Source organism: Atta colombica, unplaced genomic scaffold (genome assembly GCF_001594045.1).
Source record: "Atta colombica isolate Treedump-2 unplaced genomic scaffold, Acol1.0 scaffold41, whole genome shotgun sequence".
Taxonomy (NCBI): domain Eukaryota; kingdom Metazoa; phylum Arthropoda; class Insecta; order Hymenoptera; family Formicidae; genus Atta; species Atta colombica.
The window spans coordinates 1,635,331-1,649,700 of NW_017259520.1; the positions used below are offsets into that span (position 1 = coordinate 1,635,331).

General features: G+C 30.6%; 1 protein-coding gene and 1 non-coding gene across 2 annotated transcripts in view; both read right to left on the minus strand.

Moving 5' to 3' along the window:
• The window catches only part of LOC108691188 (sestrin homolog), a 177,489-nt gene that overhangs the window by 72,125 nt on the left and 90,994 nt on the right, over window positions 1–14,370 (minus strand). The window lies entirely within an intron of this gene.
• On the minus strand, window positions 14,099–14,171 carry Trnak-uuu. Its single transcript has one exon. It is a non-coding gene; the product is annotated as a tRNA-Lys (tRNA).

The window sequence follows — 14,370 nt, forward strand, 5'->3', positions numbered from 1 at the left end:
CACACGCACACACACACACATATATAGAATTGAAAAAATTATTAAAAGTTATAATTATTTATTACCATAATGATAGCAAACTTATAATTCATAGTTATTTTTTGTCATATAATACATGGCCATATAAAATACAGTTGCCCCAAAATAAATTGTAGTTAAATTATAACAATTAAATTATAACAATTACAATTGTTATACTAACATAATACATAATAGAAATAATAACCATAATTATGGTAATTATAGTCACAAATACCAAAAACTTTTTTCTAAATGCATTAAATAATATATATATATATTAATTTAACTAAATATTAGTTAAATTAATATTAGTCTATTATTAATCTATACTGCAGACAATACAAAAAAAATTGAGGATCACTTCATAATCTGGCAACACTTTACTACGGAAAAAAGTACTTTAATAAAGTAATTGAATCTCAAACACCTTTAATCTTTCACCTTTCATTCTCTAAAATAAGAAATAATAAAAAAAAATAAGAATGCATAAGATTACATATCATATGCTCATTGCTGTAACTCAAAAAAAGATAAGATATTTCTGAAACATTCTTATTTTTTGACTAACAAAAAGAAATTTTCCGATGTTGCGCATTTTCAATTTCGAAGCTTCACATTGGCATTGTCATTCGCAAACGATAGAAGCATGAGATTTTGAGATTGGACAAGTGTACGATAGTCGAAAAGACTTTCATATTCGATCGACATACTGTGACAAGCGAAAAATATTTGTCACTCTTTTATATGTCCCGTGTATAGAATATGGTCCATTGACTTCTATTCTTTATTCTTTTTGCCGATTCTCCAATATTTCCGACGTTCATAAGCTAGTAACATGATAAGATATGACGCTAACCTGAAAAATTATGATCGAGCCAAAGCTATGGAATATTTCACAAATTTCAAGATTTATAAATTAAGAAATAAAATATACATTTTGCAACAATTACGAATGTACTGACAAGGGAAATTTGGTAAGTATAAAATTAAAGAAAAAATTTGAAACTGCATAAGTTTAAAACATAAGTTTAAATTGATCTAATCACGAAAAAAATGTGTTATAAACATTTACATTTGCTAAACTTCCTTTGTAAGAAAAATATTAATAATCTTAATAATTATTATTGGTAAATCTTGCATATTTAAAATTGACTTTAAGCTTTGACTCTTTTAAGTCCGTTTTCATGATAGTTATCTAAAAACTAAAGAAAAATGTTTACCAAGAAATTGATCAATAAAGTTGAGTCATCAATAAAGAGAGATCAATAAAGTTGAATTTTTTAGTAATCTTCAAAATTGACCTTGACTTTTGATTCTCTTAGACCAATTTTCACAATATACGATTATTCAAAGATTAAAAGAAAATTGGTTATCAAGAGATTCATCAATAAAGTTCATTTATGAATTTCTTGGTAACCTTTAATCTTAAGATAATCATACATTGTGAAAACGGATCCAACAGTCAATTAACTATTTTGCCGGTGGAATTAAGATTCTTGGGTATCTATTACCGAAAACGGAATCTGAAAAGGTTAAGTTTCTGCGAAATCTTGCAAACGGACAATCGGACGGAGAAATGGTCGAATCAACAGTATGTAATTATAAAGTAGTTTGCTACGCTGCACTTAATAAGAGAAAATAAAATAGAAAACTGCAGATTTAAAAAACGATCTTTTATGTTATGTATTACGACTTTATGAACGCATCCAGATTAGAAGTAACGCTTTAGCTTTTTAGTTTTTCTACGTAGAGTATAGAATAAAGTAATTCTACGTAGCTATAATAAATCACAAAAGATAATGCAAAAACAACAGTTTGCAGACGTTACATATGAGTATTCGTTTCAGTTACTATGGAAATAAGCATAGCAAGAATCAAGTGCGATCTTGCCATTGCGCTTCCCCGGAGAAATTTTGTCCCGGCGGAAATTTCTCCCTGCTGCACGAGATACTGGGGAGAGATTGCCATAAGTTCTCGATACGGCGGGTGCGAAAGCAGGTGCTGTATATAGTATCGGAAAAATACTTTGCGCAAATATACACCGAGCAGTTCGGAAAATCTGGCGCGAATGTCCCTGACGTGTCGTCGATTTAAGTTGAGTGCCCACTCGAGAATTTTACTCTCGAGTGCAACTCCCGATAATGAGAATCTCCGGTGGTGAAAAGTGAGAATCGTTTTCCAATCTATCACCGAACAGTTTCATCCATGATGGCATGATCCGATTTTTGCTTAGAGATGAATATACTCTGAACTTTTCCACAAAATACATTTCCTTTCTTTCTTCAAGAAAATCGATCTAACTTTTCCAGAATTAATTTTCTGATACGCATGGATTTATTCTGATACGATAAATGTCGCAATTATCACCGACAATCGGACAATCAGGATTTTGATATTCGATCATAATGCGTGTTCAATCGTAATATGACAAGATAAACAGAAAGCATCTTTTCTCGTTTCAATATTCATCGCATGTAAGTTCGACATTGAGTAGCGCCTAAGGAGACACGATTGCGACTTCGATTTGAAGTTGATGAAATTAGTCAAAGGAAATCATGAAATGTCGCAACGTGCAATGAGAACGAATAAAATAGTGACGACAGTAGAAGTAACACAAGAAAGACATTTCATATTGCATTAGATAATACATAATTGTATATTAATAAAAGATTGCTATAGACACTATACACTGAAAAAAATTCATTTGACTAAATTTATAATTAATTTAGCCAAGTAGCAATTTTTTTCTCAGTGTATTAATAAGTCACATTCGTGTTTTGACATAACATAATGTATCGATAATAATATTATGATATATAATAATATTATAATACATGTATCAATATGTTAATACGATATTAATATCATATAATGAGTTATCGAATGAACGAATGTTTAACAGTGAATATGTTCAATCATTCAATGATATGAAGAAAAAAAAATTAGATGAATGTGTAATTGATGACACAAATTAATAAAAAAATTAATCATAAATTATAAAAGATAATATTAAGAAACAAGCTTGACGTCGATACAATCAGCGCAGTCAGATTCGGTCTGTTGATTTTATGTATTTGACATCTTGACTTGGAGTATATATTTATGCTAACACATTAGGAGATCCTATGCCAAGCAATGTATAAAGTCAAAGAGCGCATGATCTGTGTTATATCACTTTCGAACTATAAGATAAATGGTAATTGTGTAGTCTTGACGTTTCTGAGTAATCATAAATATACTGTGCCTAACAAAAGTGTACTTGATATACGTTGACATATAATTAGGTATATAATATAGAATAATATAGAAAATTGCGAAAATATAGCATACAAATAAATATCAATAGAAAAAAAATGTCAATAAAAATAAATAGCAATAGAAAAATGTACAATAATTCGAAAATTTTTTCTAATTTTTAGATAATAACGATTTGGAATAATTTTATGTATCGCGATCTTATTTTTCACTATTTTGAACTTGAAAAATTCTTAAGAAAATTAAAATTAATAACAAAAAAAAAACTTTAGTAGGCTTCAAGGAATCATATGATCTCTCTCTCTCTTTTAATATACAATAAAAAAATATATATTGCATATGAAAAAAATTTTGATTAATATTTATTTAAATAGTAGCAACTAAACATTTACGGTAAATAAATACTTACTCAATAAAAAGAAATAATAATTGAATCAAATTAATAATTTTGTACCAAATAAATATATTTTTATATTTAGTAAATATTAGTTTAATATTTAGTAAATATCAGGCATTATTCAACCAAATTTATTAAAATTTAGTATATTTGTTTTCAATATGCTGTTGCGAGTTAAATTATTATCTAATACTTTATAACCCTATATAGTGTGTCTATCGCTTCACAAACGTTTCAATGCCAAATGACGCAATCGCTTTTCGAAATATAGTTCCAAATGAAACGGGGTTGCTTGGCACTTGACCTATAAAACGCGAGCTCGATCTAGGTTACCAAGTATGATGAAAGAAAATGCGGTTTGCCAAAAGTACACATATGTAAATCGTGCAAATACTTCCATAGGTCGTTTGAATACGTTCTTGTCGTATAACGATGTGATCGCCATAGCTACATCGTAAGATTATATAAAATGAAAATTTGGCTGCCCTTAGCTTGACTTCGATGTAGTAAAGAGGAAAAGATGAAGAAATAATGCATGTATGAAAGAAGACAGAAAAATCAGAAAGCAAAATCTTGCAAAAGAGGAAGGTTTCTTTATATTAAGAAAGGAAGAATGAAAGAGCAGTAGAGCAAAAAAAATTATAGATACAAATAGAAGTGAGAGATGCAGAGAGAAGAAGGTGTATATAAAAGTATATCAAAGTAAGATAGAAAGAAAAAAGAAAAAAAAGAAATTTGTTGTATTGTGTGTGTGAAAAATTTCTTCTTCTTAGATAAATACAACTACACAACGAGATGCATTTAAAAATATAATGAGTTAAAAATAATAATGCAAGAACAAAAAATAGAAACCAATATATTGCAATAAAAACGAATGAAGAGAGTTCGAGAGTTTCAAGAGCCATGGAAGGAAGAAACAAAAAGAGAAATGAAAAAAAGGGACAAGCTTAAGAGAGAAGAAAAGGAGGGAAAATTCTGAAATGAGAAAAAGACATGATGATGTAACATTGGAAGAGAATAAGTAGTGGCGTAAGAATAAGAGAGAGAATAGAAGAAAGAAAGACAAACGTAGACTAAAGCGAGGATAGAGCGAGGTCTAAGCGAGGAGAGGGATTCGTATGTATGGCTGCTGGCACCAGGCAGTCTACGCTCAACTCGATATTCCCTCGAGCAATGCCAGGCCTCTGCCAGAGAGCCCAAGATTACGGTTCGACACTTGACTCGCACTCGCACGAGTACTGCGTGTGTACATGCGTTCTCAAGTCGCGCGAATCGAAGTGACGAGTGCACATGCGAATACCAAAAGAGTACTTGGCACGATCCTTGATAAGCGGATTTAACGATAGACAGACGAGCGATCGTAACTTAAGACTGTAACTGTCGACATGCTTCCATTCAAATCGTCTTTGAAATTTTGTAATATAAATGAGTAATTGTAAAAATTGTTAAAAATATAAATAAAATTAATATATGAAGATAATTTTATTCCCTACTCTCTACTTAATTAAAGAATTACATTACATAATTATACATTAATTATTTCGTTAAGTCCAAATACAATTATATTTTTAAACAGAAGCGGTTGCCGAATCCTGTTATATTTGGAGTTTAAAATCTACTGATTATCTGAACTAAAAATTATTTAGTCGCAAACGATTCGTGAATATTTAAAGGGACACGTCAGTTTCTTCCTCAGAATGAATTAACTTCAAGAAAAAAGCTTAATTCATGGAAATTAATATTGCAAATAACGACATTCTTTCTTGGAGACTATTAAAATATTAAATGAAGCAAGCTAATTTGTTCAAGATTGCTCTGACGTTAAAATACGGAATGCTCAACATTTGTATAATAAAATTATATCCTTTAGTCAATGTTTATCCATTTATATAAAAATGGATAAACTATCAAACAGTAAGCAAATTTTTAGTCTGAAAAATTGAAGGTTTCTTTTAGAAGATTTTTCGATATTATTGCCAAATTCTCGTGCATATACATAAAATAATTCAACTTTTATTTTTACATTTTATAAAACGCACGTCCATAATATACTGTGTATACGTATATATACTTAAAACTTTTAATTTATTTCCTCTCTAATCTGTTCGATAGAAACAGAACAACAGATATTTCATATTCACGAAACCTATATCTCTTCATAGAAATATATAGTTTATTTCCTTGATTTTTTTTGTTTTCGCAGAAGATCGCATATTAAAATCTAATTATAAAAAAACGAAGAATATTATAAGCGATATTAAAAAATACAATAACAAAGTAATGATCAAATTATAAAATTATACCACCGGTAATTGCACCAGTTACGCAAAAAAGAAAAAAACGAAGAAATCATTATAATTATTTTCCATGAATTAGCTTTGATGAATTAATATTATTTCAACGGAGAACGATATCGTTTCGCAAAATGCATCGATGAGTCATGATGTTACATCATCGCTAGAATTATAGTTGTTCTCTGATAATTTATTAATATCATTATACGCGATAGAAACAAAACAGTCGCATTTAGCAGTCGTTAACTATGCAATGTTATCGTCTACCAAAGAAAGAAATTATTATGAATCTAAGGCCATATGCACACAATGGACAGTAGAAATATTTAATATTTATTCCTGTTCCTAATATTTTTTCTATTATAAGACTCTAAATTCATAGTAATTTTTTTCTTTTTCCTGTTAACCAGGTCCAGTTTGAGCTCCGGAGTGTAAATTCATCGATGCAAAATAATTCAATGTGAGTAATATTTTAAGAACTATAAAGTGTTGATAAGCGTCACTCAGATGCGTATTGACACTTTAGAATCTCCGAAATCTTATCTACTATCTATTAAATTTTTTTCGTCGATGGCATCGTATAGTTAACGATGTAAAATACGACTATTTTGTTACGTTTAATTTCTAATTTTTCTAATTTTTTAAATTTTTCTAATATTTATTTCTGTTCCTAATATTCCTACATTTTTCTCCATTGTGCGTAAAACCTTATACATTTTTATTTAAAGAAAGTGACCGTAAATTCCGCGCATCTATGTCACGTGATAGAATTGCTTCGTTAATTTCTAATTAAAAAGGGAAATATTCCTGGTAAATCAAGACGTGCATAATGTTTTAACAAAGAGGCTTAAGAATGAACAGAGGACAAAAGGAAATAAAGAGATAAGGGAAGAAGGAAACGCTCTACTCTCCAAACGATCGTTAACGCGAGGAACGCGCGCGTCGAGAGAATCGTGGAATTAAATAGAAATAGTTTCTTTCGTCCGGAAAGAAAGTAGTTAACGTTTTACGCGCGACGACTTTGGCTCTCGCCACGGCTCATAAAGTCTCCCCTCCTTGATCCTTCGAAGGATGCAGGTGTCGCCGGAAGCCGTTTTGAAAGCCGGCAGGAAAACGTAAATCGGAATACGACCTTCGTTACGGATCCGAGGAAACGAAATGTTGGTAGAACCGTTTCGGGGATAGAACGACTATCACGCACCTAGTCATTCGCTCAACTCTCATTCTTGGCACAACAAAGTCGCAGACAGACAACAAAAGAAATGAGAATGAATTGTTAGACCGGACCCTTAATTTCGCCCGAACTCGTTTGATTCTTTTATCGCGAAGCCTTTCAGCACAGCTCCTCAACATTGTCATTATCTTCTATTGGGTAATAAAATATATTTCGTCAAGGATGATAAAATTAATCAAGACAATGGAATTGAAAGTCCGAATGTGTTTAATTTCGATGAAATCCAAGGATATTCTCTCCCATGACGAGAAGTCCGACGCGTCGATACCGTTTTCCGTTTTACGACTGCAACGTTGATTCAAACGCGCTGTTGCATCGTGGCACAACATGGTCGGTGTATCGAGGCATCGAGAACGAGAACACGCCGTGCGAGCCACTGAATGCGTTCAATCGCCGGGAGTGTCTTCTGGGAATCACTCGGGATGCATTTAAATGCCCGCACGCTCGCAAATAAACAGGCACGTCCATTGAATACTGATCGCCGGCTGATATGATACCCACGCTCGAACTCCCGTGATCCTCATCTGTTGTATAATAACGTAGGCGTCTTCGGTTTATCTTTAATTAGAAGAGTTGTTTATTCACACGATCGCGGAGTTGAGAATCTATGAGAATCGCCTATTAAATTGTAAAACTGCGTTGTTTTCATGTTTCCGCGAAAAAAAAAACGTCATCGTGAAAACAATGATCGAATTAAGGCGATAAATATTGCAAAAGACTAATGACTTAAAATGTTATGTAATATAAGCTCATAAAGACAGACAATCGATCGATATTAATTCTTAAGTGAATAGATGGAATAGTCAGGCATCTCAAGTGTAATTTTCTTTAAAATCCTGTTGTGAAAAGAAAATAAAAACTATGGCCTAAGTGCCCAGAAGGCTCAAAGTTTATTATTTTAATTCCTCTATTTTATTTTCATTCCTCTATCTTATAAAAGTATAACATAATAAATGTAAATTTAATGTAAATTTACTTTAATGTAGTAAATTTAACATAAATAAAAAGTAAATTTAATATAATACAGTAAAATATACTAATAAAAAATATAAAATTAAAATTATTTTAGCATGTTCTAAATATTTCATCTTCCAACTATCTTATATCTTTAAACCACTAAAGATTAATTGGCCTAAAGATTAATTGGCAAAATTATTTTATTCTGACAATCAATTTATTCAATATATTTATTTCATCCATTTTGAAACTATTTATTTTGTTTTTTACATGCTTAATTATACAAATGAATGTATCACATTTTTTTATTTTATAATATATTATCGAATACGAATACATACGAATTTTCTTTTTGTATTATAATTTCCAATAGAAAACACAAACCAAATAATTTTGTGATAAAATCCATGCCAAATATATGCGAGATGAAAGAATTTACGATGATTTATTTTTCCTATATTCATATTGAAATTTTTCTTGTTTTTTTTTTTTTTATAAATCAGCAGTTCTACAGTCATTTGCTGTCTGAGCGTCGGAAAATAAAAATTACACTCGTTTCAATCTTTGCTTTTCAGTATGAGCTATTCAAGACTTTAATCCGCCACCGTAAATTCAATGCTTCCACGATAGCCCCGATCTGTTTTTCCCTTTTTCCGTCGCGACTGCAATGTACATAACTGTCGGTATATACGCTAGAATCCCCGTCTATACATATCAAATGCGCGAGCGGACATTCAGCAATGTCCATTTAAAAGGGACTTAATGTTGCTGAAGCAGGCAACTTTTTACTGAATGCCATAATTAACGAATACCGAAGCGCATCGATAACGGTAAAGGATGCTGATTTAAGGTCATGGACGAATCGTTAGCTGTCTTTGCGAATGTAATCGAAATACGGAAGAGTGTAGCAATGTCAAGGAATCGCGACGCGAATGAAAAGAGGCACGTCGCGTCGATTTGCGATTGGCAAGCTGATATGTCAGTTGAAAGGCTGAAACGATAGGAAATGATCGATCGTGTAATTTCAAGGATAACATCGCGAAGTGTTTAACAGGTCTTTGCCAAGGACAATTACCTGTTAACATAATTACAGCATAAGTGATACGCTCATCGATTAACTTCATCGACAACAAAAACGCTTGAAAAAAACAAGTCTTTTTTTTTCACAAAAATCACGCTACTTCTCTCTCGAGATTTTTTTCTCCGAGCGATAAGACATTATTTGCATTAAATAAGAATTATATTTGGAATATATAATGAATATATAATTAGAACGTTTGACTTTGAATGATGAAAACAATTTTTTCGAGAATTACGTGTATCTAACATATACAGGGTGTTCGATAAAGACTATTCGATAAAGATAACAACGTCATTTAAACGTAGATTTCTGAGATGATTTTTGAGATAAAAATTCTAATATCAAAAGTACTCTTAAAGATTGAAAATTTAGCCACTCTTTTTCAAAACTGGTTTAATTTTTATTTTTTAAAGTGAGATTCCACTCAAAAAAATTTAGGGAGAGATTTTAACATATAAAAGATATACATATCGATATATTTTCTTGGAAGTCATTTTTATCATTCAAAGCCAAACGTTCTAATTATTCATTTTATATATTCCAAATAAATCTCATTTAATGCAAATAGTAAACGCTCAGAGAGAGAAAATCTTAAAAGAAAAACGACGTGATTTTTATGCAAATAAAAAACTTGTTCTTTCTGTATAGTTGTAAGAAAAATATTTCAAAGTTAAAATAATGAACAGTATTTTTCACTATTTCCTCTCGCAAGCAATCTTCTATCTTCTTACAATTAGATAATTATAGAACACAGATAGATAAAAAAAAAAGAAATTCTATATTAAAAATATTATTAAAAATATTGGGAATGTCTTGATAATAACGCGAAATTATTCGTGTTCTAAATAAAGCGAATAAATTCCGATACATTCATCTCAACGTAGAGGAACAGGAGAAACGATACGGTATCTTTTACGTAAACCGACTTCGGGAAGACGTTAATTCTCGCGGTTGGTGGGAAAATAGAGAAATGTGTGTAGTTGGAAAAAACATCGGCAAAGGGAAAATAAACCAGTTCTAGTTTAATTCAACCGCCACTATGACGCCACATGGAGTCACGCGGTGCAGTTTGTGTATCGTGAGGAGAAGGAAAACGAGTTCACGAGAATCTCGGCTCGACAAACGGACAGAGATGTGGATAGAGAGACATGTGCACGGCATTCTCTAAAAGATAAAAAAGCCGTCAGGCAAGGGTAAGAGTGAGGGTGAGTAGCAGTGAAAAAAAAAACGTGGGAGTATAACGATCGAGAAGCGATGCATTAAACAAAGGAATTAAAACATAGTCCGCATACGTGACGGAAGCGAAGTATCCCTTTTTTTTCTGTACAGCCTTATATTTGCAATGGAATAAACTTATCGCGAGAAAGAATGGTTCTGTCGTTTTATTTCTTCCCGATACGGCCCGCAATTCTATCCGATAGTAAATCCTCGTAAATTTGTGTCCTCCGTTTTTTAAATACAGATATTAAAGAAAGAAGAAATGACAATAATTAATGTGTACAATCGGCGAGCTAGAGAAAAATATAGCTACACATCTTTTGGAATAAATTCCTACACAGAAAGAATTTTGCTGAAGTATCTAAAATTTAGGTAGATGTAGGTATACAGATTTGAAAGTAATATTGTTGTACTACTAAAATAATTAGAAAACTCAAATATGATAAGCAATGTTACAAAAAGTTTTGATGTTCTAACAATCAGCTTGAACGTTCCACATAATTATTTTGAGAAGAAATAAAATTATTTTTACAGATTTGTATTTAATTTTTTAAATACAAGAAACATTTTTAACAAAATCGTTCTTCTCGTGTAATTCTCTAATCTGTTAGATTATTTATAAATCCCTGCTGAAATTAAGGAAGAATGCTATTTTATATATTTTATATAATATATATATTATATTTAAAACATGTTCTTTAATTTTAGAACTATCGACACTGTACTAGATAGAAACACTACGAACTATTCACAAACCAATCTTGTTCAAATTTGCATCCGGATTGTATCATCTGGAACATTCAATTAGTACTTGTGCAGAAGCAATGCAAATGCAGAACCTACTTGATAATTAATTAACATATACAGCAAGAAACTTAACATACAGTTACAGCCACTATCGGGAAAATCACATCGGCGATGTTAGTGACGGTTTCGTGCTAACGCATTGTAACGCGTTGTAACAATTAATTAACGTTTAACGTTTTTGACAAGCGATAACAGAATGACGTAAATCGAGCTGTCGTGGACTCAATTAGCTTCGTTTCGATAACGGCTACATAAATATCGCTAATGTCTTCTAATATGCGATTTCGCGTTAAAACGTCAGGCATCTGCCATCAGGAAATGCATATGAGTCTTGAATGAGTCCTTAATTGCGCGGTTACCACGTATTTATCCAGCTCTTTCTCTCAACCTCGAAATATCTGCACGAGCATATAGTGCGTAATATATGCTTCTATTCGAATATTCTCAGCAACTGCATGTGAGTGCACAACACCTGAGTGCTGTGTGAATATGAGGCGCACGTGTTTGTTAATTTACATATATGTAGATTCCATTCACATGCAATGCATTTATATATACCAGCATCCTATGCAAGGGGACCGTCACAAATCTTGTAAAAAAAGTCTGCGCAATTTCTCTCTTAACCGTTAAACTCATCTACAAATTCGAAAGGATACATCATTGAGTGAAATGTCTTTTTTATTTTCCAGAAAAATTGGCAAAATGCAGGCATAATATTTCCTATATTTAATCAATACAAAAATTCAAAATTGTGTTTTTTAAATAAATTTACAAAATGAGATTTAAACAATTAATTTTTTAAAGCTACATTATATTATCTAGTATTTATTTTTTAATGAAATAGAAAAATTATAAAAAATTACAGATTTTTAAATGTTGTATTTAAAAGTAATACAAAAGTTGGCAGCGATTTAAAATCTGGATAAAAACTTATTTTAATAAGAAAAAAACGTATTTTTAAAATAATAAAAATAAAATAATAAAATAATAAATAAAATAATAAAATAATAAATAAAATAATAAAATAATAAAAACAAATTTTAACAAATTTTAAACTGTATTATTAAATGCAAATCTTAATCTAAATGCAAATATTAATCTTATTTAATTAGTTTATATGTAATATTCATTTTTCACATACGAAAGTATACATTTTTAATTCTAATTACTCTTTACAGAGATTATACCTGATATCATTCTTAAATTAGTTAACATAAATTCTTTTATTATTAATAGTTTCCTTTAAATTGAATAAATTTTTTAATTATCTCGTTCGAGTATAGGTGTAGAGATTATAAAAAAATATACAACAGGCTAATTAGATGCCGCTCTAGAAAAGAGCCACACGCATGTCCACAACGATGTGACATTAATCGAATTATAGCCGATTATAATTCGATAATAAAACAAAAAAGATACGCTAACAAAACGGTAACTATTAGTGTGCGTCAGGCAATCTTTACGAAATAATTGCGTTGAATAAATCATCGACACAATGACGAGTTGTTTCCCGTTATGTAATCATCCGCTTTACAGAAGATGGAAGCTCAAGGCAAAAAAAATCGTTACTTTGTAATTTACATTTTTATGCCGCGAATTTTATGCTCATGTATTTTATTAACCTAAGAATGAGGTTAATAAAACTTCAAGATTTACATATATTTTAAATTTTTAAGTTGTTGAGTTGTTAGTTTCTCACTGTTCAAAGTGCATTGTGAAAAATTGCATGTACAGTTATAATAGATAATTTTTAGATTCACTAATAAAGATGTATATTTACACACACGTAAAGTCATAATTTTAAAATAAATTTTTATTCTTCTTTATAATAATTATAATTTGTAAAAGTAAATTTACAATTAAAATTATGTTTCTAAAAATATTTACGTATTAATTTGCCAACAAATTACGTACAATTTTTCTTAAGCTATATTATTGATATGTACATGTACAAAAATACGAATATGTATAATATAAATATTATCATTATGTTAAATAAATCATAAAAGTTTGTACATTTACATATATATGAAAATATAATTATAAAATATATTATTGTTATTATAATGTCTGTAAAGTTTTTTTTATGTATAAATATAATATATTTATATTTATATAAAAAAATATATTTATACAATTAGAGATAAAAATACTAATTTTGGTAAAAATGTACAATTTTACATATTTCTACTAAATTTTTACATATATTTTAAATGTGTAATTTTATATACTCTTTTTATAGTGTAGTCATTTATAAAACAGATCGAAATATACATAAATATTATTTATATGCTTATCGATATTACAAAGTCCGCGACAAATTTATGTGGCTATAAAATCGAAATAAATATTAAAAATTCAGTAAAATTCAATAAAAAGTTCTTTGCTGGAATCAAGCAGTTATCTTTTCGTATCCTCGAAAGATCTCGCTGCTATTTATGCCAAATTGCAAAATTTTATCCGCCGTTTCTCTCTTGCAGCAAAATTCCGATTCTATGTTACGGAGCGACGTCAATACTCGCTACAGCCTGGCTAACAGACTGGAAGGTGGTGTACAAGTATCTCCCATATTGCGGCAGCAAATAGAGAGACAGGATTCGGGGAGATAATGGAACGATCCGGAAGAGTGAAATGGCTCGAATGACCGAATCACAGCGACAGACCCATGGGATTTCTCTTCAGAATCGTCGCTGGAATTTATCGTTAAACTTTTTATTAGAAAATGAACTCTGGCGCCAAAATCGTCACACAAATTGTAACCGACCAAATAAAAATCTTCTTTTGATGACAACTGAGAGTATTCGATCATGGTGAAAAAACACGAAAAAAAAAAACGCCCGAACAGGGACTCGAACCCTGGACCCTCAGATTAAAAGTCTGATGCTCTACCGACTGAGCTATCCGGGCATCGAGATATAAGGTCTTTAAAGACTCTCACGCGATGCATTTGTCAAAATTGCTTTTCATTCATATAAATTTAAGTAGCTCAGAAAGCTAACAAGTTTAGTTATGTAATTTAAAAAAATGCATAGACAAGATGGTCTAAAAATAAATATTTAATATACACTTAATTACACACACACACACACACACACACACACACACA